Source organism: Armigeres subalbatus, chromosome 3, assembly GCF_024139115.2.
Source record: "Armigeres subalbatus isolate Guangzhou_Male chromosome 3, GZ_Asu_2, whole genome shotgun sequence".
Lineage (NCBI taxonomy): Eukaryota > Metazoa > Arthropoda > Insecta > Diptera > Culicidae > Armigeres > Armigeres subalbatus.
The window spans coordinates 241079705-241107500 of NC_085141.1; the positions used below are offsets into that span (position 1 = coordinate 241079705).

The following is a 27796-nucleotide window of genomic DNA, read 5'->3' on the forward strand; positions in this document are numbered from 1 at the left end:
TATCTGTTCTGATTATTTAATTAAAAATAGATAGGAATAATATTACACGACGAACTGTACAATAATAGGTGCCTTTCCTGCGGTAAAATGAGAGAATGCCAATGCATATTTTGAAAACTTTTCAGTAGCCTGGTCGTGCTGACATTATCGTCATTATTGGCTTAAAAAAGATCATCCTATTTCAGTCATTCAAACTATAAGGCCGTAGTGGCATGTGCAATACATAACAGATTTCTTCGTTCGCTAAATGGCTGTACGCCGCCAGCCACGCAGTCTACGAATGGTCTGCAAATCATTCTAACTGATTGATCCACCTTGCTTGCTACGCTCGCTTTCTTGTGCCCGTCTGTACCCCACAATAGGTGACTCGCAAAACTTTCCGTTCAAATACTCCATGTGCACGTTGGTCCTCCACGAGCATTCCCAGGTCTCGTGTCCGTAGAGGGCTTTGGGTTACATGAGCGTTTAAAAGCGGAGTAAGCAAAGTGGGACGTTGCAGACCTAATACGACTGCCTCCCAGCGAGACCGGGCTCGCACAGTTCCAGTAAACCACCTGTAAAACCAATCATTATCAACAGCATTGTAACGATTTCTTTTGTTCTAGACTTTAGCATTTACACCTTCTCAAGAAGGACCGTTCCTCAGATCGTTCATGATGCAAAAACTGAAAAATTGTAGTAAAAAAATCAAGCTTTGAATTTAAAAATCGAACAGGCCTGGTATTCTCCTAATCTTTTCATAAAGTGACCTAATAACTAGCTCAAGGGCCCTGTAGTAAGGATGTGCGGTACTTCGAAAAAATTAGTTTCATGTGACTCGAAACGAATTACCGCGGAATTTGAGCATGGCGAAATCTGTTTTTTTATATTTCGTTTCATTTCGCAAAATTCCAAAAAATTCAAAACAAAAGGCCGGTTTTAACGAAATTAAATGGAATTCCGCGGAATTTCAAGAGTAATTTGAACCAATATTTCAAATAATGATACAAATTCTTCTATTTACCCATACTACGCAATCGCATTCTGAACCAATAAAAAACTATTTTAGTTTTCTACTGGAAAACCTCTTCAGTGTTTTGTTGGAAATGTCCAAGCAGAAAACGAAATACGCATTTATTGATTCGAAATAATATTGTGCAGATCTCAGTTTGACGATATATAACACTATAGGTGGCTGAGCTTCCCATTAAAAGTTCGCCTTCAAAGTTAAATGAAAGCATTTAAATACAATTTTGTTGGCAAGAAGAAAACTGAAGAACTTAATTTTACGAGTAAAAGCATTATTATTATTGTCTTTATTAACTAGGTTTTCGGCCTTAAGCCGGTTCGCATCGTACACGAATAAAAGCATGTTATTGTGCCTCACGACTGGATTTCATTAACAATGAGTGAATATCAGTTTTTTAAATAAGTGGAAAGGAATGAAAAGTATGTCCAACTGGCAGCTGTCAAATGTACCTACCGTTTTGATTCAAATCTCGAAAAGATTCATATTCCGAATACACGCTTTAAAATAGAGATTCAACGGACATTGCAATTGATTGATGTTCAACTCTTGACACGATATCGTAGAGGTAAGCATTGTACATTTAACGAATACGTCACTTTTGAAGTGTAACCCTGTTACAAGCCTACCTTGTTTTGATTACATTTTCTTGGTATCGCCAGTAAAAGAAAGCGAAGGTGGCCGAACCTTACGCTTTTTAGATCAGCCTACTTTGATCGATCTAACGTTTCTTTCCCTTACGAAAATCGGTTTTATTTAAATATATTTTTAAACATTGATTTTTGAGGGATACTTTGTATGGGTCAAAATCAAAACTTTCAAAAGGACAATTTTTTTATGAAGACTCATGGCAGGAGATCAATGGTTCGATCTGGCCCTTTCTCATTTCACAATAGACAGTTAAGTTCTTAAGAGACAGTTAAGTTAAGACTTCGTTAAGTTAGAATTGCTGTAACAAGCTGCCTGTTACTTCTCATTCTCATTTTCTTCTAATTGTAATTACCATAGATTGCATCACTTAACAAAGTGAATGCAGATGATATTTCTAACTAACACAATACCCTGCAACGATTGTGGAGATACAGTGGTATACTCGGATACTAGTAATAACTAGAGTCGAACCAATAATACTTCCTTTCCTCTATGACCATTAGGATGTGGCCGGCGCTGTTATTGAAGTTCAGAAATTTGAACATTGAGAATAATAGCTAAATTTCGAGCTCCATTCAATAGGTTCCCTGTGCAATTTCACAAGTTTTAGTCAATCACGGAGGAGCAACTACGAATTGTACGGGCATCCTGCTCATGCTTATGCTAAAAAAAGTCGAAAGCCATTTTCACCGGAGTATTGCCCTGCATTCTGGCTACGTACCGATATTCCCGGTGTGAACAGTTAATGTTTTCCCTGACAGCTGTTGCAATACATGTTTCATTCACCTCATCCATATGTTGTTTTCCGTCTGCACTCTACTACTGATGGTTCACCGCACTTTTCTTTCAAAGACTCCACGAGTATTGTCTCCGTCTCCGTAGAGGCCTAACAGTCTGTTGATTCCTCTGCTAGTATCAATTTCGAAGATCAGCAGTATATCAGGTTTAGAGACGGGAAATACCGGTATTTTCGGTATTTCAAATTTTGCTGTCAGAATCAAAAATCTCGAATAGTTTCCACCTACATATATCAGCTAAACTGCATGTAATCGCATATCTGTCCCATATAAATAGGAAATCCAGCATAGATGAGAGATATATTAGGTTACAAGCAGTAAAGACTCATCGTGCAAAAAATACAACAATTGAATGTGCGCATGGATGAACCTTTCCTAAGTAAGCATCATTGACGAAATTCACCTACAGCAAAAATCGATCATCATCGACATTAATTCTCTATAAACCGTAATCAATCCGATGATGACAAATTTGTCTCTCACTTCGATTTTTGGAAAGCAGTTTTCGACAGTTTTTGGAAGTGAAGTGAATTAATCGGTAGTCAAGATTGAATAAAAAGGTGAAACTCAGTTAGTGAATATGTTTTAGGAGTGATTAAATCAAAGAAACAATGGAAAAGATCAAGTGAAAAATCAAGTGTGTGTGTATGTGTTTGCTCCGAACGTTCGGAGTTAGTATGCGTTCGATAAAATTGCGAATGTCGGTCTAGGAAAAAAGCAGTTTTCAGTGTTTTTACAGCAATTCCTTAGTGATTGTTAGTTTGGATAAGTGAAAAATTAATATGAAAATGTAATGAATATGCTTGAGGTAAGTCGGAAAATAGCCCCAAAATATTGAATTTAGTTCAAAACTTTAATAGTATTAAATGATGATGATGATGGTCCCGCCACATACCCCTACAAAGGTTTGAGCTAGACGATTTATCTTTAAGATAATTAATTGAATTTAATTTTTCAACAATTTAATCAGATTTGCAAAACAAAACAAAAACGATCTGATTACCATCACAGATATAAATTTCATAGCTTTCCATTACTATCCAGCAAAAATAATAAATGTAAAAAACTTTCATTTCATTTACAGATTTTCATAAGTATCAGTAGTGATGCTCCGAGTTCATAAAAATGCAAAACTTGTGATACCTCTCGCACAGATTTCAAAAGTTCCACCAAGAATCGCGTTTCATGTTATTACAAGTAACGTTAGCCACTCGAAAGCATCAATAATAATCTAATAAACTATGTCGTTGTCAACAAAATCAAAACTTGTGTTACCGCTCCGTCGATATCAAAAGTTTCGGTATCAACCAAACACTACTAGATAGCCTATTACTAATCCGCAGAATCATTGAAACAGCTGAAAAAGCGCAAGTCTGTACATAAATTTAAGAATCATTCATATCTGCTTTACGTCAGACTCAAACTTTTGTAGACTACACAAGAAAAGGTCAAATTACAATTACGTCAATAAATATAAAATCCATCATCATCATCGAGACGAACAAAATAGTTTATTAGTGCCTCAATAATTGAAAAACACAATTGTCCAAACAAAATATCCGTAGGTCAAACTTCGTCAAGATACAATAATTAATGATTTTAAAAAGTCGACTAGGTAGCTTCTTAAAATACAGCTTTTTCGTGTGAAACACAAAGTCTCTTTATTTGTGATAATGTCGTTGCACGTTTTATATGTGTAGGCATGGAATTGAAATCATTGATACCTTTAAAAAACAAAGAATTTTGTGAAGCTCCATGCAAAAAGTTAGGTGCTCTTACATCTTCCGCGTTTCTAGTGTTATATCTATGAATGTCACTTCCTCTTTCAATTCGATCACACAAATATCGAGGCAGCAAACCATTTACTACTTTGAAAATGAACACCATTGTTAAATACACAATTCTTTGCTTCACCGAGAGCCACTGCAATGCATCCAACAAAAAAGTGCGGATTCGAATAAAATCATCGTCATCATCGGATTGATTACGGTTTATAGAGAATTAATGTCGATGATGATCGATTTTTGCTGTAGGTGAATTTCGTCAATGATGCTTACTTAGGAATGATTCATCCATGCGCACATTCAATTGTTGTATTTTTTGCACGATGAGTCTTTACTGCTTGTAACCTAATATATCTCACATCTATGCTGGATTTCCTATTTATATGGGACAGATATGCGATTACATGCAGTTTAGCTGATATATGTAGGTGAAAACTATTCGAGATTTTTGATTCTGACAGCAAAATTTGAAATACCGAAAATACCGGTATTTTCGGTATTTCAAACAAAACTAACATCAAAATCATCAATCACAGTTTGAGAATCATTTCTTGTGAAATGCAATAAAATGCGGAAGGCTCAAATTTACTAGCGCAATAAGTGAAATGGTGAGAACAAAATCTACGCGATGCAACTTCATTCAATTCGAACAATACAACGTATACGCCAGCCACGTTCACGCCACCACGCAAACAAAGGTGTGCATACACAAGAAAATAATCATCTCTTCACCGTTGCCAGATTTATTTATTGGAAAAAATCATTGCTGTTCGTTGGATTAAACAAATAAACCAAAAATAAATATTTAAACATGTTATGTAACCTTCTATTACATTCCAAGTGGTGTATACAAAAATTTTAACCGTTAAAAACCCATATATTTGATACACCGTAAACATGTGTTATGATATAAAATAAACATTTCGTCAAGTCTGACAACATTATGCATCAGCTGGCATATTTTTAACACCCCATTTCCACCCACCCCAGTTGTAAAAGAAATTTATTTATCGCTGCTGCACTTTTTCGTACCTACCCGGTAAAAATCATTTACTCATAAATGGGTACTTTTTGTCTGCTATCTCTTTCCCTCTGCTGAAAAATTTACCCATTTCGGGAGAATAAGTGGATTTACTCATTTAAATGAGTAGATCCACTTATTCTCTAAAAATGGGTAAATTTTTCAGCAGAAGGAAAGAGATAGCAAAGAAAAAGTACCCATTAATGAGTAAACGTGTTTCTCCGTGTACTGCTTCACTATTACAAACAAGCGATACAGTCATTAATTTTCAAAACATTGTGATGGAGTCTTGAGCCTTAATCATACATGTTGCTTAAATCTCTTGGCCATCTGTCAAACTGCCAATGACTTTTTCTTCAATGAACATTGTTGACATCGTCAAGATTTTTCTCGCAATAAATGAAATTGTGAAAAAGGTACGTGCCATAGCAGTTATTTAAATCTTTATTAAAGTTATTTTTCCTATTACAAGAGTTCATCACTTAGCCATAGTAGTGTTTCTCAGAAAAACGTAAAACACGAAGGGATTCTCAGTAGTTGGCAACAATTAAATACAGGGACACCGTCTTCGACCAGAGGTCGCACAGACTGAAAACTTAATACCGAGCATGAGACAACAACGGACTGGAAAATTGGAGAATTTTTCGATCTCGAAAAGTACGAACCCACACTCCATAGCACATGCGTCTAGACGATTAACGTCGCTATCCGCACGGCTACGAAGCCCACATTGCCAACAAAATCCAATGCAGATTGGGAGATGAGTCACTCAGCATGTTAGTTACTAAACCAATTAATTACACAAGTAGCACAAATTGTTTCACTACTGAACATTTCACTGTGTTGAAACTAGAGATGGGCGTTCAGATCCGGAACCGTTAAAATGATCCGGATCTCTAAAGTGAGTGAATGATTCGTGGATCATTTTTTAAAAGATCCGGATCACCAGATCACCAAATTATTTGAACATTTGCAAGAAAATAATAAAATAAAAAGTTCATTGTTTGTAATCCATACGCTTGCAAACAAGAAAGGAAAAGTTATTGTCAGTACGCTTCAAAAGTGTGAGCCTGAATGACGAACGTTTCACTATTTTGCATTCTTCTTGCGTTTTGTTCTAAGGATCCGATCCGGCTGAAAGATCCGAATCATTAGAATAAATTTAGAATCCGTTCATCAAAGTGATCCGTTTTGCCCATCTCTAGTTGAAACTATTCGGAAAAAAACAATCTTTGCGTATGTGCCATCAAATATAACTCTCTTGCAATCTAAAAAGCGCAAGAGATGGAGCCTACGGAAACATCCTTCGATTGCAGTAAAATTGCCATAATGTTGCAAAATACTACAGCGGAGAAAAAGAAAATAAAAATATAAAACTGCATTCGATTTATGGATCTTGTGATTGATAGTCCTTTACTCTACCACAGCACCTTTCAACAAGGGACTCGAAGGGACTGCATGTTGACTCACAATAAAAACCATACGATTATGAAGTTTTGTATTCGGCTTTCCTGATAGGGGCCGTACACATATTACGTAAGCACTTATGGGGGGAGTGGGGGTCGGTCAATATCTTACGCTCCATATAAATAAAAATTCATTTGTGTGAGAAAAATCTTACATGTGGGGCGGGGGGGTCGAAAAATCCAGAAAAGTTGCTTACGTAATAAGTGTACGACCCCTTACTTGATTGCACCATCACAGGAAAACATGTGAGTTGTCAAAACGTTGAACGATGCTAAATTTAACATGAAGACACATTCAACTTATCTGCAACCTAATTTAAACAAACAATTAAGTTTTGAAAGACGCATTGAAGTTACATGGTAAAAATATGCAACCTAATGATTTTGTTTCGTGTTTGTAACATGATGTGCAGTATTCTTTTTCTTTGTTTCCAAATATCAAACATGTACTCCATTGCAATTTTTATGAAACATTTATCACTATTCAAACGTTTTTACATCTAGATGCAAATTTTTCGTGCTTTGATGTTTTTCTAATGCCTTTTCTGAGCTCAACAAACAATTATTTTACCATTCGAAGTTTTTCAACAAATATTGTTTTTCTTCCAAAAGTCCAAATAAAAAGTTTTTCATTTAATACCTGAAATTTTCACAAAAACCGGTATTTTACGGGTTTTACCGGTATTCACTCCACCAAATACCGAATACCGGTATTTGTCAAAAATGACCAATACCGACCACCCTCCAAACGGTAGCAGCTTCAGTAGAACATATAACCTAATGCCTATATGTGACTAGAGTGAGAGTAAACTTTGGCAAGGATTTCTTCTAATATGCACGATTTTCTTTTATCTTCCATGCCAGGCTTTAAAGATAAGCTAATTCGTATACGATGTTCCATAGCGAGTGAAACATGTTTCTGTCGTTTCCCAGCAGAATAGATAGGAGGGTTTGATGTGACAATGCTACTCGAAAATAATCAACAAACTGATAGTTAAACTTCCGACCATCTGATAATCAACATCGCATGCTACGATGTCGTCTTCTTCTGCTTCTTCTTATTGGCATTACATCCCCCACTGGGACATTGCTGCCTCGCTGCTCACTGTTCATTCAGCACTTCCACAGTTATTAACTGCGAGATTTCTAAGCCAAGCCATTTTTACATTCGTATATCATGAGGCTAATACGATGATACTTTTATGCTCAGGGAAGTCGAGATAATTTCCAAACCGAAAAATGTCTAGATCGGCACCGGGAATCGAACGAACTCAGCCATCCTCAGCATGGTCTTGCTTTATAACCGTGCATCTTACCACTAGGTTCAGGAGGGCCCCTACGATGCTATGATGTCACCAACACCAAATCTTCTATATAGACAATACACGCTAGAGGATGCAACATGTTCATCCTCTCGTAACTCCTCAAAAGCATTAGTTCTCTAGTCAAACAAAGTCATCGGCACCATATAGCGCATAACCAAATGCTACATTTATTTCTCACGCTTGTTTTCCTCATTACTCAATCAACATATAGGGAAACTGTTCCGTTTTCCATTTCACTGAGCATATAATATATTCATCTAATCGCAAAACAGAGAAATACAGCACCAATCTTGTCACTTCTTTTTGCTAACAGGCGTGCTCACTGCTAAAAAAAATCACAAAAATAAAAAACAAATCAAATTCCTTTTCATTGCTTTTTTTTATGGGATGGAAATGGGAGCTATGAGATGAAGTGCCGAACCGTTCCCCTATATTCCTTTATGATAGGGGTCGACATCATTTCATGTGCAACATTACGGCTATGATACGATACATACGATACGATATTATCTGAAACGCATAATAAATCCAAACACAACACAAATGAAAACTGCAATAAAACAAAGTAATACTCCCACTTTTGTCTTATTTTCTTTTTTGAAATCTGCTGTTTCTTTTGTATGTGTTTTACCTTACATTCAATAAGCCGCCCGATGAACTATCAAATAAAAATAGCCACCGTGTGTAAAGTAATTAAGCATTGCGGTTTATCTTAGTATTTGAGTTGACGAAAAAACTATTTACCCTTAATGTTGGATAAACATCTTCACATTATCAGCAACAGGCAAATCCTGACCCAACGAACACCTTCCCCAATATTTAACTCCGTGATTTTGATAACGGTTATGTTAGGTAAATACTACACGAAAACTTCCTTTTCCTCCAAAGCTCAAACCGAAGACCAAATCAGTTATCAGGACTTCAACATTATCTGGGTATGGTTTTGCCCCCATTTCTGGAGATCCATTCAATGTTATTCATGGCATACGATATCAACTGCACAGAACTGCACTTCCGGATGGGACATCATAACTGGCAGACCCAATACTTTATTTTACAATGTGCCATAATGGCTCATCACGTCATTTAGCGTCATTGCGGCATCCAGCACTTCAGTATAACCATCTCCTAACACACCTTCGCGTTTTTTGAACTCACATTTTTTCCATCCTGCGAACCAATAGAGCACTAGAACGCTAGCGACGCTGTAGTCAGAAAAAGCATTTTTTCAAATTATGTTTCAATAAGCTGTGTTTAGCAGCTATGTACGGGAGTTTTCACCAACACGCACACGCTATGGTATGCACGCATACGCATTTTCTCTATCTTTCTGGCGGTCAATTCGCAAATCATTTAAACTTCATCATGGATCTGTACTCTGCAGTCAAAACGCGCAAGCATTCTTATTTCAATTTTATCTGACGGTTCACCAAGTCCAACACACCATTGCAATCCTCAAAATTGGCAAAAATTTTCACCTTTAGTTTGCGGTCTTCAAAATAAGTAAAATCATTTAAACTTTATTTGGCGGTCCTCCAAACAAGCTGTTGCGGTGCTCAAAGTGAATAAAATCTTTTCAACTTAGCGGTCCTTAAAACACGCAAATCATCACAGCTTTACTTGGCGGCCCTCCAAACACACACATCATTACAATTTTACATTATGGTTATCCGAATACGCCATTGCGGTCCTCAAAACACGCAAAATCATTTATACTTTACTTGACGGTCTTAAAAACCGCAAATCATAACATTTTTATTTGGCGGTCTTCAAACACGCCATTGCGGTTCTCAAAATCCGCAAACTAATTTAATCTTTTCTTGGCGGTTCTCCAAACACGCCATTGCGGTCCTTAAAAAACGCAAAATTATTTCACCTTTACTTGGCGTTCCTCAAAACACGCGAATCATTACAATTTTGCTTGGCGGTCGTCCAAACACGCCCTTGCGGTACTCAAAACTCGCAGAATCATTTTATCTTTACTTGGCGGTCCTTCAAACACGCAAATCATTATAATTTTACTTGGCGGTACTCGAAACACGCAAAATCTTTTCATCTTTTCATGGCGGTCCTCCAAACACGCCATTGCGGTCCTGAAAACACGCAAATCATTACTACTTTTCTTGGCGGTCCTCAAAACATGCAAATCATTTCGAACTACTCTGTGATATTCACCAATACGTTATTACGATCCTTCCAACTTGCAACATCTTTTCGTTTGGGCACAGAAAAAAAATGTAAACAACTAACACTACTAACTGACTAACTTACACTTTCCTTTGAGACTGCGCAGCGGGTGATTTCCTTTCCATAGCACAGTATTTTTACTACACATATGACTTTGAACAATATTATATTTGATGCTTAAAAAATTAACAGTAAAACCTGCCACTGTCGCCAAATGTGTGACCTGCGTCTGTGCCTGGTAATCACCCGTTACGCATCACTGCACTCGGCGGAGGGTACGCCTTGCTCGGGTCACTGTTGAACTCTGACTGAGGAAGAGCGATGCTTGGCTGCTTGCTCATCATCAACATCAAGATAGTAAATAATATAGACTGGTATACAACAGGGCTGCCTCGCCCCACACAACTTCTTCGCATAATTGTTTGCTCGTCATTATAGACGGACTGGTTAAAAACATAATTGCGTCTCAAATAAATAAATAGTACACTACAAAAAAATCAATATTTTATTACATGTGTTGCTACACATAAAATAAGTAGAAATCATTGACTATATTTTTCATTTGCGACTTATTGATTCTAAAATAGCACGCATACGATCCATGACGGTGAATAATATTCAATAACAATAATCCTTTTCAAAACTATGTGTGAGAGCTAATGGTAAAAATCCATAATATGTCACACATAAACTTAATTACTGTCACTGTTATTGTTGATCTCTACCTCCAATACCCGAAAACTGGCCTGATCAGTCCGATTCAGAGGCAGAGTGAAAAAAAGATGGCGACATCAGAAGCTTTCTTGCTGATGTGCTGTAATAGTAAAGTTTATTTTATAAAAGTAATTAGATTTTAAAATAATGTTTCACTGGAGCCCATTTAGTTCTTTAGCTGTGTTACAAAATGTCCAGAGAAATGGACAAAATCCTAGCAGATTCAGTGATTTATACAGGTATACTTGTGAGTAATTTTGTTCTGCGAAGTGATTGTAAATAATAATTTATTTTCCTTTACTACCCAGACGCAAATATTTCTTCCGTGCAAACATTGTTCCAGCCAGTTTTCACCACAAGGCCGCCAAGTATAAATAACCTGTGAATGGAAAAAAAACATCCGGTCATCGAATCAGCATTCAAGCTAGCAGCCATTTTCGAGAGCTCCCCATATCAGCAACACGATTCGATTCGGAGAAGTAACATCCAGATGACCGTCAAGGTCACCTTCAAATCGACGGTAATCAGTTTATCGTTCCGGTGTCGTTGTTTTCGTGAAACTGAACCAAATGACCGCCATGTCGCTATGACGAAAAAGTTGCTTGATTAATTGGCGAAATTAGAAGGCTCGCTCATTGTGCCGAACAATAACACTCGGATGACAGGATTGTTTCCGGTGCAGTACGAAATTGAATCAGATTGCTCTGCGTCGCATGAACAGGTAAATTTCTACATTGTGAAGTTACTCAAATATTTTCATTTCCAAGAAAAATGACGTCATTAAAACAATGTTTTCTTTTCAGGTACAAGATCTGAACCTATCCAGCTTTTACGAGAGTGGAAATGTTTCAAACTCCAAGGTTATAAGTGAAAACTATTTTCCACCCCTAAAAAGTTGTGCCTTTGGCGACCGAATTTCCATATGATGGCAGTGCTGGACATGAACAACGAATTTTCTCTTCCATGGAGGCGCTCACACTCTATATGGTCGACAGGTAGGGTCGACTCGGGTCGACATATCTGATCGAGATGCCATACGTGATTTTCTGCGGAATATCCTGCGACACTCAGCAGTCTCCGGTGGACGACATGATGCATTAGTAGGAGTACCACTCGAGTAGCTGGTAGATTCAGCAAGTGTGTATCACAACTGATCGAGATCAAATGCTTCAATTTTAACTACAACACGCCGTTTCATTCGTGCTACTCCGACCATCTCTCACTTATCGGATGATTTTCGCCAAAACACCTGAAAAGTGTGAACACTGTTAAACTTTATCATGAGCTATGAACGGATCCTAAAGACGGTCATAATTTGCTGCCAGAATGACCTATTTAATTGTTGTGTTTTAACTTAAACAAAGTCTAAACATTTAATGTTTATGTAGTGTTCTTCGCTAAATAAATAAATGTATAAAATATCTATATGCTTATGCGTAGTTTTATTTTTTATAAATGACATACAATACAGCTTATTGCTAATGCGAATAACTTCTATTAATAACATGGATTGATAATACTATCTCGCTCCATAAAACACATATGCAATCTTCAATATGTTGTATGTGTATTACTAATAAATTTTTCATAACATATACTTATAAAATATATTTGATTGAGGCTATTGCAAATATCTATATAGCCGACACATATAATATATACAGATTTTTTCCTCAGTGTAGGAACTTTGGTAACATAAATGTATTGATAACATTTATAACGCCTTCGTACGTTACTTCAAATTCATTATTACAAAGAATTAATAAAAATCTTCGCAATGCAGCTGCCGCTTGAAGAATGATGGTATGAAGTTCTTCGTTTTTCAATGTCGTCATGACGATTTGGTTGCACGACGAACGCTAACGCCGTGTGCGTCATCGACGATGCGTCGAGTAGAAAAGAAGACACTACAACTCGTCGCTACTGTGACATTTCGTGCTGCTACGATGACTATAGGGCACTGCACGGAAGAAACTCTTTCTCTCTCGTTCTTCATGAAATTTGACGTTTACTGGCCTTGTTGTTTTCTAATTTCATTGTAGCGAAAAAGAGACAAAGCAGTTCGTGCAGTGCCCTATAGACTGCTTTATCGCTTTTTCGCTGCAAAGAAATTAGAAAACAACAAGGCCACACGGGTAAAAATCCGTTCCCAAAAATGAGAAAATAATTCATGATTCCATGAATCCGTCGTGTTTTCATGCTATGAAAATACACCATGAATATAAATCATGATTTCATGATTTATTTTTGCGTAACGCAAGCAATGCCATTTGGTTGTTAACATCGACAGAACAAAAAAAAAGTTCAACAGGGGATTCGAACTCGAGTACACTCAGCGAGAGTCCGGCGTGCTACCTCTCAGCCGTTCTTACTTCTTGGGAATGGAGTGTTCGAAGTATAACCGGTCGACTGATGAGGATTGCCTAGTACCATGAATAATGTTCCTGAAATCATTAATTATAATCATGGTTTCATGAACTGACCTGATTCATGATTTCATGATTTTTTATTCATGCCTGTGGGTATGCATTTGTTTCTGTGCAGTAAACGTCAAATTTCATGAAGAACGAAAGAGAAAGAAATTCTTCCGTGCAGTGCCCTATTGTCAGCTCTGCCCTTACGTATACTTTGTATACGAGAAAGGCTAAAACATATTTTTTTCAAAATCAAATAAAATACTTTAAACAACAACATCGCGAAAAATGAATGTTTAAAAAGTTATGGGAAGAAAACCGATTTTCAGGGACCACTTTAAAGTATATGTTTAAAAAGCTCGTTACTTGTTAAACATAAGTGATAGCAAAATGGTTTCTTCCTGGTCAAAGTTATTTAGGTATCACCATAATTTCACTACAAGGAAAAAATCGTCAAAAAATATGAATTTTTCTCCCAAAAACACAGACCATTGTGCAATGAAAGATCGTCGAGTTTATGCAATTTGGTGCGTGTAATTGGAATTTGTAACACTGAAGCGTAAATCTTCTTGCCTAACGTCTTGGTTGTGGACGACTTGGTTAGTGGTATGGAAATCATCGTGCCAATACACGCTGGTTGGGCAGTAAGATTCACGCTTCGATTGTGTGCTGTTCAATAGATGGTCTTCCTGTCTCATCCCTTTCACACTCTATCGTTTCATAGTTGTTCGCGCCCCATGGAACGGCTTTCAGTCTGTTAATCTTGATATTCAATTATCTTTTATTTATCTACTCCCTCATACTTTGAGTAGAACTGACCGATTATTATTATTTATTCAGACTAAGGCCGAAGTGGCCTGTGCGGTATATAAGAGTCTTCTCCATTCGGCTCGGTCCATGGCTACACGTCGCCAACCACGCAGTCTACGGAGGGTCCGCAAGTCATCTTCCACCTGATCGATCCACCTTGCCCGCTGCGCACCTCGCCTTCTTGTGCCCGTCGGATCGTTGTCGAGAACCATTTTCACCGGGTTACTGTCCGACATTCTGGCTACGTGCCCGGCCCATCGCAGTCGTCCGATTTTCGCGGTGTGAACGATGGATGGTTCTCCCAACAGCTGATGCAATTCGTGGTTCATTCGCCTCCTCCACGTACCGTCCGCCATCTGCACCCCACCATAGATGGTACGCAGCACTTTCCTTTCGAAAACTCCCAGTGCGCGTTGGTCCTCCACGAGCATCGTCCAGGTCTCGTGTCCGTAGAGGACTACCGGTCTAATTAGTGTTTTGTAGATTGTCAGTTTGGTACGGCGGCGAACTCTATTCGATCGGAGCGTCTTGCGGAGTCCAAAGTACGTACGATTTCCAGCCACTATGCGTCTCCGAATTTCTCTGCTGGTGTCATTTTCGGCAGTCACCAGTGAGCCCAAGTACACAAATTCTTCTACCACCTCGATTTCGTCACCACCGATGCAAACTCGCGGTGGGTGGCTCACATTGTCTTCTCCTGAACCTCTTCCTATCATGTACTTCGTCTTCGACGTGTTGATGACTAGTCCGATCCGCTTAGCTTCCCTCTTCAGTCTGATGTAGACTTCCTCCATCTTCTCAAAGTTACGTGCCATAATATCTATGTCGTCGGCGAAACCAAATAGCTGGACGGACTTATTGAAAATTGTACCACTCGTGTTAATTCCTGCTCTTCGTATTACCCCTTCCAAAGCGATGTTGAATAGCAAACACGAAAGACCATCACCTTGCCGTAACCCTCTGCGGGTTTCGAAGGGACTCGAGAATGCCCCTGAAACTCGAACTACGCACATCACCCGATCCATCGTCGCTTTGATCAACCGTGTCAGTTTATCCGGAAAACCGTGTTCGTGCATTAGCTGCCATAGCTGGTCCCGATCGATTGTATCATATGCGGCTTTGAAGTCGATGAATAGATGATGTGTGGGCACGTTGTATTCGCGGCATTTCTGCAGTACTTGGCGAATGGCGAACACCTGGTCCGTGGTGGAGCGTTCGCCCATAAAACCCGCCTGGTACTGCCCCACGAACTCCCTTGCAGTTGGTGCTAGTCGACGGCATAAAATTTGGGAGAGTACCTTGTAGGCGGCGTTCAGCAATGTGATTGCGCGGTAGTTGCTACAATCCAGCTTATCGCCCTTCTTGTAGATGGGACACACGACACCTTCCATCCACTCCTGCGGCAAAACTTCCTCCTCCCAAATCTTGGTAATGACCCAGTGCAGCGCTCTAGCCAGTGCCTCACCACCGTGTTTAAATAGCTCTCCTGGTAGTTGGTCAACCCCAGGGGCTTTGTTGTTCTTCAGCCGGCCAATCTCCTCCTGGATTTCCTGGAGATCCGGAGCCGGAAGTCGCATGTCCTGCGCGCGTTCTCCCAGGTCCATCACCATACCGCCATCTTCGTCTGCCACATCGCCATTCAGGTGTTCTTCGTAGTGCTGCCGCCACCTTTGGATCACCTCACGCTCGTTCGTAAGAAGGTTCCCGTTTATGTCCTTACACATATCAGGCTGTGGCACGTGGCCCTTACGTGAACGGTTTAACTTCTCATAGAACTTTCGTGTGTTATTAGCGCGGTACAGTTGCTCCGTTTCTTCACGGTCTCGATCTTCCTGCTGGCGCTTTTCCTCCGGAAAATCGAGTTTTGTCTGTTCCGCGCCTGTTTATATCGTGCTTCGTTCGCCCTCGTGCGGTGTTGCAGCAATCTCGCCCATGCTGCATTCTTCTCTTCCACTAACTGCGCACATTCGCCGTCATACCAGTCGTTTCTCTGATCCGAGGGCACCGTGCCAAAGTGCAGCGGTTGCGGTGCTACCAATGGCGGATCGAATATCTCTCCAGCCATCTTCAAGAGACGCTGCGCCTAGCTGCTCTTCCGTTGGAAGTGCCACTTCCAGCTGCTGCGCGTATTCTTGGGCTAGTCTACCGTCTTGTAGCCGCCCAATGTTAAGCCGCGGCGTCCGACTTCGACGCGTGTTGTACACCGTCGAGAGTTTTGAGCGCAGGCATACTGCAACGAGGTAGTGGTCGGATTCAATATTCGCACTGCGGTAAGTGCGGACGTTCGTGATGTCGGAGAAGAATTTACCGTCGATTAGAACGTGGTCGATTTGGTTTTTCGTTTCTTGGTTAGGTGATCTCCATGTGGCCTTGTGGATATTTTTTTCGGGGAAAGAAGGTGCTTCGGACTACCATTCCGCGGGAGGCTGCGAAGTTTATGCATCGTTGGCCGTTGTCATTCGATACGGTGTGCAGACTATCCGGTCCGATGACCGGTCTATACATTTCCTCCCTTCCTACCTGTGCGTTCATGTCACCGATGACGATTTTAACGTCCCGCAGTGGGCATCCATCGTATGTCTGCTCCAGCTGTGCGTAGAACGCTTCTTTCTCGTCGTCAGGTCTCCCTTCGTGTGGGCAGTGCACGTTGATGATGCTATAGTTGAAGAAACGGCCTTTAATCCTCAGCTTGCACATCCTTGCGTTGATTGGCTGCCACCCAATCACGCGTTGGCGCATCTTACCCAGCACTATGAAGCCGGTTCCCAGCTCGTTGGTGGTGCCACAGCTTTGGTAGAAGGTAGCCGCTCGATGCCCGCTTTTCCACACTTTCTGTCCTGTCCAGCAAATCTCCTGCAGCGCCACGACGTCGAAGTTGCGGGGATGTAATTCATCGTAGATCATCCTGTCGCAACCTGCGAAACCTAGCGACTTGCAATTCCATGTTCCAAGCTTCCAATCGTGATCCTGTATTCGTCGCCTAGGTCTTTGCCGATTATATCGAGTCGCATTATCTCTTATATTGTTCGTAATGATTGGTTTTCTAGGCGGCTTATTGGGCCTGCGCAAACCTCCTGTCTCGTCGGAGGGCCGTCGTGTCAGGGCTGTTTAGCGTCCCACCTAACACCAGGACTTGGGCTTGTGCGCTTTGAGCGGCACACGGTCGCTTTGGTGGGGCCTACTTGCGGATACATGCAGCTTTTTATAGAGGTTTAACAGGGCCCACTGTCAAACCCCACCACATCCTAGGCAAGCCCCACAACTCGCAGATGGCCTGGGGAGGGATCGTCCGACCGATCGAACTGACCGATAAAGCCGATAAATAAATCATTTAATAATAATGATAATCCAACATTCCTCCGGGGATTCCTATGAGAATCCTTTAGTGATTCCGACGGAAATGGTCCATGGATTTCGACGGGAATCCGCAGACGTTTCGACAGGAATCCTTCAAGCATACCGAAAGGAACCTCCAGGGATTCTGAAGAGAATCCACCAAGGATTCGATCGGGAATGTTTCAGGGAGTCCGACGGAAATGTCCCAGGGATTTGAAATCCTCCGGAATGTTGACGGGAATCTTCCAGGGACTCCGACGGGAATGAAAATTTCAACGGAAATATTTCAGGGTTTCCGTCGAGAATGTTCAAGTAATTCAGAGGAATTCTAGCAGTTCTGATTTCAAGAGTTCCAACGGGAATGTTCCAGGAGCTCCGACGGGAATGTTTTAGAGATTCCGTCGGAAATCCGCTTAGGCAATGTTACAAATCGTCGAAGGATTCCAAAGAAATCTGTCTAGGGATCCCGAAGCAAATCATCGAAGGACTCCGAAATAATCCTCCAGCGTTAGAGGAATTCCGATCGTCAAGAGATTTGGAATGAAATCTTCAAGAAGCTCCGAAGCAAATCGTCAAAGAATTCCGAAGCAAACCTCCGAATGATTCCGAAACAAATTTTCTAATGATTCCAGATGAATTCCGAAGCAAATCCTCCATGGATTATAAAGGGTATCCCCCACAGATTCCCAAAGGTATCCCTCAACGATACCGAAAGCAATCCAGTGTGAAGTCTTCAGGATTCCGTTAGAAATTTTTCGACGATTCTGAAAGGAATTCTTCAGATATTCCAATAAGAATTCTTCTCGGAATTTTTGGGAATTCCTCTCGGATTCTGATGCGAATCCTTCTCGGATGCTGATGTGAATCTTTCTCAGAAATGGGAAAAAAAAATCATTTGTCTTCCACTCATTTCATTATGATAGGGTGAATATGGGAGATAACTCTTTTGTCTTCAAACTTTTTCAGTAATTCATTATACTATATGTTCAAAATTGATATCACTGCTTACTAACTTTTCAGTTCCTATAGGAGGCTAGTATTTTTCTAGGGAGGGCTAAGCCCCTCCTAGCCACCCCCCTTATTTACGCTAATGTTTATAATTACCTTCATGGTCGCTTTCAAAGAACCTTCAACGAGATGATTTGACGCCAACGTTGAAATAGAAAAATAGGCAAACTAACATAAGTGGTTACTCCTTTTTAAATGACCCATAATGAGAAATGAAACAGTAATGACTATTTATTATTTCGAAGGCATGTCTTACCATATTCTGCCTGGGCACATATGGTCCTTCTCTCACATTATGTATTTATAACATGTTGAACCCGGGCGGAGTGATTCATTGAGTTATTGTAGCTTGCTAACGAAGGAAGGATGTATCATTTTCTGATATATATTTTTATTGCCCACGTGTGGCCCATGGACCGTGCTTGGTCCATCATAGTGAAGCGCAGATTTTGTCCTATGCCTAGAACCAACCAGAACATCACTGTCGAAGATTGTGAACCTAATGTTTTGTACGAGCTGGAAGCCTTGGCGCAAATACCGGGACCGAACAACTCCATCAATCTCTTTCATAGCCCTTATGGGCCGATGCATTGCACTAAATTCAGATTTCATTGTCGGAAGGAGCAGTCCGCGTTCGGTGATATGTATCTGTTGCCAAAACAGGTACCAAGGTTGGACTGCCCTGCGATTACCATCACGAAGACGGTGTGGGCCTGGGAAGTTTCTTTCACCCATAATCCAATTTCGCAAACGTGTAACAATGTGGACAAATGGAGTGGGCTCGATTTTTTGCTATATCGACAGAATGATTATATATTGACATTTAGTTGCAGAGAATTGGAGCAAACTTCAAGTATTGAGCTTGGTGCTTGGATTCTGGTTGATGTCGAACGCACTCAAGTACATAGACATAAAGTATTACAAGATGGTTTAATCGTGTTAGAAAATGTCATGGGAGTTAATCGTAGTTGGTGGACATATCACCATACGATGCAGCAGTGCATCGAGCAGCCAACCTGTTTGTACTACACTGATTGCTTAATGGAAATTACTGATGAGATCAATGAAAACACTAGGAAGGGAATCATGAACCACCAATTTATCTTATTGGTTCCAATCATGTTAGTTTTATTTTCAGTAATTATAATTGCCATATTGAAATCTACGAAATTTCGCAATAAATCGAAGGTAATTCCATTTGAAAATTGAAAACAATTAAAAAACTAAAAATTACTTTGATTTATCCACCTAGCGGTGTTGGTGCCTATCTCGTGCAAAAAATATGAGTGAGTGTTTTTTTAGCGTGTTCTGCTCATAGAAAATAGTATTTTGCCCATAACATCTGATCCCATAGTCCGATCTGGCCAATTTTCAATAGCAAACAATGGGACAGGATTCCCCGTCGAATGGAACTTGTTGCGAGAAATCCAAAAAGTGTGTCTACAAAATTTTGTACACATACACACATACACTCACATAAATACATACAGACGTTACCCCAATTCGTCGATCTGAGTCGATTGGTATATAACATTATGGGTCTCCGAACCTTCTATCAAACGTTTGTTTTTGGAGTGATCATATAGCCTTTACGTATACTTAGTATACGATAAAGGCAAATATGGTTAACTACTTATAATAATACTGGTATAGTTATAATACTAATAATAATACTTTTCATAACAATAAATAATCTTACTAAAGTAGGTACAGAGTTCTGACGAAGATTTTATTTTCAAAAAAAAACTGTTTTGTGTAAAACTGATACGCAATTTCTACTGACATTTCAACTTTCATTTCTACCTCGCATTTAAGTGTGCATTTAGCTCTACCACAATAGTGGAACTGCAAGCGAAATTATCATCTGTGAATAAGGGCGTCAAGCTTATTTGAAACATGTTCTAGTGCTCTTAGTATAGTCAGAGGGCTAGAAGCTTGATTTGATGTAAAATAGAAAAAAGGGGGTGATGTGGAATTTAGAAATTCTAACATAAAATACATTAATATCCGGAAAGAAACAGGACCATGATTACACTGCTGTGAGAGGAAATATGAAAAATGAAGTTCAAATCGATTAGTGGGTAGCCAAAAACTAAAACCATTAGCGTAACGTGTCCGTCCGTGTAATTTAATTTGATTGTGTAATATTTTGATGTGTGAACTTTTATGGTCGTGTGACCGAAAGTGGCTCACGTACTGCCACTATATTGTCACTGGTCCGGTCCACCTGGTGACGCCCCCACATGCCTGTTTAAGCACGCTGCTCGCTGATTTTAATTGTGTAAATGAACGCTTCATCGGTTGATTGACAATGACACTTGCAGGCCATTTGGGCAAACAGGTGGCAACGAAAAGAGAAGTAAAGGCAACGCACTGTTTATTGAGTTGCAGTTGCACAGTAACTGACGAACGTGCAGACATGTCACTCAATAGTAATGCTGCAATAGTGGAATACTGGCGTGCACGGAGAGGAAATTATCTGCCTTGATGATTTTTAATAGGTTTCAAGTTCACCAATAATCAATTTGTTGACCTGACAAGACCAGGAACATATCTGTTGCCTCCATATTGTAACTAAATTGACGTATTTAGTGTAGCTTTGCCAATATTCAGGTATATGCCATCATGTGTCCTGTATTAAGAAATTTGGACAAGATTGAGTATCGAATTTTTTAAAGTCTACCAAAATGTTGCGAAAAGGATAGTTGAACTCTGGCGAGGCATTCCAAACGTCTATTCACCGTTTGATCAGCAAAGTCCTTGTTTTCACTAATTTATCGTCAGTGCATCAAATCGACAAGAATACACATTAGTTTCGACCACTTTCTTTACAAGTATGTAATATGATAATAAAATTAGGATATAATAAATAGAAGTTCTATTGTTAAAAATGACAAACGTTTTTTCGGATCTGCAACTTTGGTTAACATTGTTTGGAGCACATCCAGCGTTGACTTAGAGTGAAATGTATTCATCATAAAACTGCAAATATAATTTAAATGAAATAAAATAACCGAAAACGTTTTATGATTTTTTTTTTGTAATTTTTTTTTTAATCTAATTTTATTTATATTGAAATTTATTCCAAAGCTTCCTCTAAATAAACTAACATTCTTCATGTGAAAAGAGCTGTGGAAAACACGAGGTGGGACGAGGGACGTCAAACAGACCTGACACGACGGGCCTCCGACTAGACAGGAGGTTTGCCCAGGCCCAATGAACCGCCTTTAAAAGCAATCATTACGAACGATCTAGAAGATAATACGACTCGATACAATGGGCAAGGACCTAGGCGACGAATAAAGATTCACGATTGAAGCTTGCAACATGAAGCCGCAAGTCGCTAGGTTTCGTAGGTTGCGACAGGATAATCTACGATGAATTACATCCCCGCAACTTCTACGTCGTAGCGCTGCAGGAAATCTGCTGGACATGACAGAAAGTGTGGAAAAGCGGGCATCGAGCGGCTACCTTCTACCAAAGTTGTGGCACCACCAACGAGCTGGGAACCGGCTTCATAGTGCTGGGAAAGATGCGCCAACGCGTGATTGGGTGGCAGCCAATCAACGCAAGGATGTGCAATAGAGTGATTCAAATTTTGACTTCTTCGTTCCCCTGTGCCCAAACGATTGCTTTTGCTAGGTTAATAGTCCTCCCAATTTTTTAGCTGATTTGGATGTAATTTGCCGTACCGTTTGAAGGTTATATGAAAATTACTATGAGAATTGCCACTTATGTAAAGGATCGTTTCGTGAAGCAGCCCAGAATCTATTTGTATATATTTAACGCATCGCCATCATAGAATAGATCCTAAGACGAAAGCCAGTTGTTGTTGCGAAGCAATCTGATATTTGTGAGCAAAATTATAAAGAAAACAGAAAGGCTCATTATTGATATTGATGTTATTCTTTTACGTGTTAAATTGAATTTTCCACAATTCAGTATTTCCCTAATAACTTTTGTTGCCAGCATCAAATCGTTTAGCAACAACGACGATATTTTCCCTTGTTAAATTTCCTATGTTGCTAACGTATTCATACATTTTTAGAGTTTAATGGGCAATGATGGGGAACGGTTTTTCACAAAAGTTACTGTTTTCATAGTAATTTTCATACAAGCTTCAAACTGCTTGTGCTCAGTCAAATTACATCCAAATTAGTTAAAAATTTAGGACGATTATTAAAATGGCAAATGCCATCGTTTAAGCATAGAGGAGCAAAAAAGTCAAAATTTGAATCACTCTAATGTGCAAGCTGATGATTAAAGGCCGTTTCTTCAACTATAGCATCATCAACGTGCACTGCCCACACGAAGGGAGACCCGACGACGAAAAAGAAGCGTTCTATGTGCATCTGGAGCAGACATACGATGGATGCCCACTGCGGGACGTCAAATCGTCTTCGGTGACATGGACGCTCAGGTAGGAAGGGAGGAAATGTATAGACCATTCATCGTACCAGATATTCTGCATACCGTATCGAACAACAACGACTAATGGTGCATGATCTTTGCAGCCTCCCGCGGAATGGTAGTCCGAAGCACTTTCTTCTCCCGCAAGAATATCCACAAGGCCAGATGGAAATCACCTAATCAAGAAACGAAAAACCACGTTCTAATCGACGGTAAGTTCTTCTCCGACATCACGAACGTACGCACTTACCGCAGTGCGAATATTGAATCCGACCACTACCTCGTTGCAGTATGTTTGCGCTCAAAACTTTCGACGGTGTACAACATGTGTCGAAGTCGTCATCCGCGGCTGGACATTGTGCGGCTACAAGACGGTAGACTAGCTCAAGACTACGCGCAGCAGCTGGAAGTGGCAGCGTCTCTTGAAGATGGCTGGAGAGATATTCGATCCGCCATTGGAAGCACCGCATCCGCTGCACTTGGCACGGTGCCCCCGGATCAAAGAAACGACTGGTATGACGGCGAATGTGAGCAGTTAGTTGAGGAGAAGAATGCAGCATGGGCGAGATTGCAACACCGCACGTGGGCGAACAAGGCACAGTACAAACGGGCGCGGATCAGACAAAACTCGATTTTTCGGAGGAAAAAGCGCCAGCAGGAAGATCGAGACCGTGAAGAGACGGAGAAACTGTACCGCGCTAATAACGCACAAAAGTTCTATGAGAAGCTGAACCGTTCACGTAAGGGCCACGTGCCACAGCCCGGTATGTTTAAGGACATAAACGGGAACCTTCTTACAAACGAGCGTGAGGTGATCCAAAAGGTGGCAGCAGCACTACAAAGAACACCTAAATAGCGATGTGGCAAACAACGGCGGCGGTATGGTAATGATCATGGAAGCACGCGCGCGGGACATACGACTCCGAATCTCCTGGAAATCCAGGAGAAGTTCGGCCGACTGAAGAACAACAAAGCCCCTGGAGCTGCCCAAGTAACAGGACAGCTGTTCAAACACGGCTGTGAAGCGCTGGCTAGAGCGCTGCACTGAGTAATTACCAAGGATTGGGAGGATAAGGTTCTGCCCCAGCAGTGGATGGAAGGTCTGGTGTGTTCCATCTACAAAAAGGGTGATAAGCTGGATTGTAGCAACAACCGCGCAATCACATTGCTGAACGCCGCCTACAAGGTACTCTCTACAATGCGAATGAACCACGAGTTGCATCAGCCAGAATGTCGAACAGTAATCCGGTTAAAAAGGCTCTCGACAACGATCCGACGGTAACAAGAAGGCGAGGTGCACATCGTGCAAGGTGGATCGATGGTGGAGAGTTATTCAAACACGGTGGTGATGCATTTGCTATGACGTTGCACTGTTTAATTCCCAAGGTTTGGGAGGCTCTGCTGCGGGAGTGAATGGAAGATAGCAACTACCGTGCAATCACATTGCTGAACGCCACTGTAGGGAAGTAGTACAATAATAATAATAATAATATAAATATAATAAGAATTGGAATTATTCCTTCGCATTAGCATAGTGTTTCACAGTTTATTAGAGTGTTGAGCTTCATGTATATAAAAAAATGTTAGTAAATTTATCAGAGTGTCAGACTCCAAGAAACACTCCGTGAGAGCGAGAGCTTGTATTTGAGCGGAGAGCAGAGTTGGGCTGACTTGAAGCACATCTAAAAAAGAGGCAGTTTTGTGACGAGTAGTGTATAAGAAGGTTGTGGAAATCAAGTGTGGAAAAAATGTAAAATGAATAAGAAGAGAAATTGAAACTTAATACAAAGTAAAACTTATGTTGAAAATAAATAAGTCGTGTTTCAGTGATATTATTTGAAGCAAGAAAGAAACCCGACAATGGCCAAGTCGGTAGTGCATTTACGCTCCCTAATTATGGCTTGTGTTTTTGTGGTGTTGTGTTTTCCTGTCTGGTGGCCATGTTGTTTTTTTGGTTTCATCCGCGGACGCTCCGAGGACGCTCCAAAAAAGTACCGCATGATTCGTGTAAGTGTTCTCATTTTATATTTTCAACTGATTGTGCTTTGAATAAGCTTATTGATTTGCTTTGAACTGGTAGTGAATAATGTGCCGCCACCGCCGACACATAATACAGGGTTGTATGAGAATTTTTTTGATTATGATAAAACAGGGATGTTAAAGAAAGTTCTCATGGATGCAATCAAGTTGAAAAATTTCAAATTAATTTAACAAAACTTATTGAGAAGCACATATCAAATAACGTTTAAACAGTTGAAACAAACTTGCCGATCATTGATTGATTTGTTTTGCGATTATTGTGTTTACTCGAGCACACAACTTTGGCGTGAGGTCACGCTTCAGCGCTAAGCAAACAAAAAAAAACTATCACATTTCCCTATATGTATATATAATCGTTCGACTTTATACAACATTGAGGTAAATAGATACTTGGGATTAATATTAGTATTGTGATGAATTCTCCGACAGCGGACACATGTTAGCAGACATGCACAAGATTTATGATAAATAATGACTGCAGCACATGTGCAGGGCTGCTAAAAATGTTATGTTAAGTGTTTTTCCAATAAGTAGGATTCGATTTGGAAATTTTAGGGGTAAAGGTAAACTTATGTGAGACTATTACATTATTGGAGTCAAAATGAAATAAGAGAAATTTGTTTTTACTCGCCGATTTTTTAAAAATATTTTGATGTGTATGTTGAAATATGGATATAAAAGATGACCAGAAAGGGTCGAGTTAGTGAGAAATCCAACTGAAATGTTGGTACGTCCAGGCGAGTGGGCGTCGAAATCGAGAGGGTCGAGTTGGTGAAAAAATCCAACTGAAATGTTGGTACGTCCAGGCGAGTGGGCGTCGAACTCGAGAGGGTCGAGTTGGTGAAAAAAATCCAACTGAAATGTTGGTACGTCCAGGCGAGTGGGCGTCGAACTCGAGAGGGTCGAGTTAATGAAAAATCCAACTGAAATGTTGGTACGTCCAGGCGAGTGGGCGTCGAACTCGAGAGGGTCGAGTTGGTGAAAAAAATCCAACTGAAATGTTGGTACGTCCAGGCGAGTGGGCGTCGAACTCGAGAGGGTCGAGTTGGTGAAAAAATCCAACTGAAATGTTGGTACGTCCAGGCGAGTGGGCGTCGAACTCGAGAGGGTCGAGTTGATTAAGAAATCCAACTGAAATGTTGGTACGTCCAGGCGAGTGGGCGTCGAACTCGAGAGGGTCGAGTGGGTTAAAAAATCCAACTGAAATGTTGGTACGTCCAGGCGAGTGGGCGTCGAACTCGAGAGGGTCGAGTTGATTAGGAAATCCAACTGAAATGTTGGTACGTCCAGGCGAGTGGGCGTCGAACTCGAGAGGGTCGAGTTAATGAAAAATCCAACTGAAATGTTGGTACGTCCAGGCGAGTGGGCGTCGAACTCGAGAGGTCGAGTTAGTGAAAAATCCAACTGAAATGTTGGTACGTCCAGGCGAGTGGGCGTCGAACTCGAGAGGGTCGAGTTGGTGAAAAAAATCCAACTGAAATGTTGGTACGTCCAGGCGAGTGGGCGTCGAACTCGAGAGGGTCGAGTTGGTTAAAAAATCCAACTGAAATGTTGGTACGTCCAGGCGAGTGGGCGTCGAACTCGAGAGGGTCGAGTTAGTAAGAAAACCAACTGAAACGTTGGTACGTCCAGGCGAGTCCCAACTGTGGAGAGTTAGAATATTTAATTGATGAAATAGAAAGAGAATTGTTGATATTTTTCTGATTTTGATGCAGGATTGATGTTCTAGAGCCTGATAAGCCCTAACCATGATTGCATGACCAAGATCAGAGGTTCCCAACTGTGAAGAGTTAGTTTATGTAATTGTTGAAATGGAAAGAGAATTGTGGATATTTTTCTGATTTTGATGCAGGATCGATGTTCTAGAGCCTGATAAGCCCTATCCATGATTGTATGACCAAGATCAGAGGTTCCCAACTGTGAAGAGTTAGATTATGTAATTGATGGAATGGAAATAGAATTGTTGATATCTTTCTGATTTTGATGCAGGATTGATGTTCTAGAGCCTGATAAGCCCTATCCATGATTGCATGACCAAGATCAGAGGTTCCCAACTGTGAAGAGTTAGAATATGTAAATGATTATATGAAAAGAGAATTGTTGATATTTTTTCTGATTTAGAGGTTCCCAACTGTGACGAGTTAGATTATGTAATTGATGAAATGGAAAGAGAATTGTTGTTTTTTTTTTATTTTGATGCAGGATCGATGTTCTAGAGCCTGATAAGCCCTAACCATGATTGTATGACCAAGATCAGAGGTTCCCAACTGTAAAGAGTTAGAATATGTAATTGATGAAATGGAAATAGAATTGTTGATATTTTTCTGATTTTGATGCAGGATTGATGTTCTAGAGCCTGATAAGCCCTAACCATGATTGCATGACCAAGATCAGAGGTTCCGAATTGTGAAGAGTTAGAATATGTAAATGATTAAATGAAAAGAGAATTGTTGATATTTTTTCTGATTTAGAGGTTCCCAACTGTGACGAGTTAGATTATGTAATTGATAAAATGGAAAGAGAATTGTTGTTTTTTTTTATTTTGATGCAGGATCGATGTTCTAGAGCCTGATAAGCCCTAACCATGATTGTATGACCAAGATCAGAGGTTCCCAACTGTAAAGAGTTAGAATATGTAATTGATGGAATGGAAATAGAATTGTTGATATTTTTCTGATTTTGATGCAGGATTGATGTTCTAGAGCCTGATAAGCCCTAACCATGATTGCATGACCAAGATCAGAGTTTCCGAATTGTGAAGAGTTAAAATATGTAAATGATTAAATGAAAAGAGAATTGTTGATATTTTTTTCTGATTTAGAGGTTC

The 27796-nt window shown here is 40.2% G+C and overlaps 1 long non-coding RNA gene across 2 annotated transcripts; it reads left to right on the forward strand.

Moving 5' to 3' along the window:
- The first annotated feature begins 11008 nt into the window (after positions 1-11008).
- LOC134227312 (uncharacterized) lies at positions 11009-12268 on the forward strand. Of its 2 annotated transcripts, none has more exons than XR_009983653.1 (3): positions 11009-11198; positions 11260-11672; positions 11755-12268. It is a non-coding gene; the product is annotated as an uncharacterized LOC134227312 (long non-coding RNA). The 2 variants fall into 2 exon arrangements; XR_009983652.1 differs by having other exon boundaries at positions 11009-11190.
- The last annotated feature ends 15528 nt before the right edge of the window (positions 12269-27796 follow it).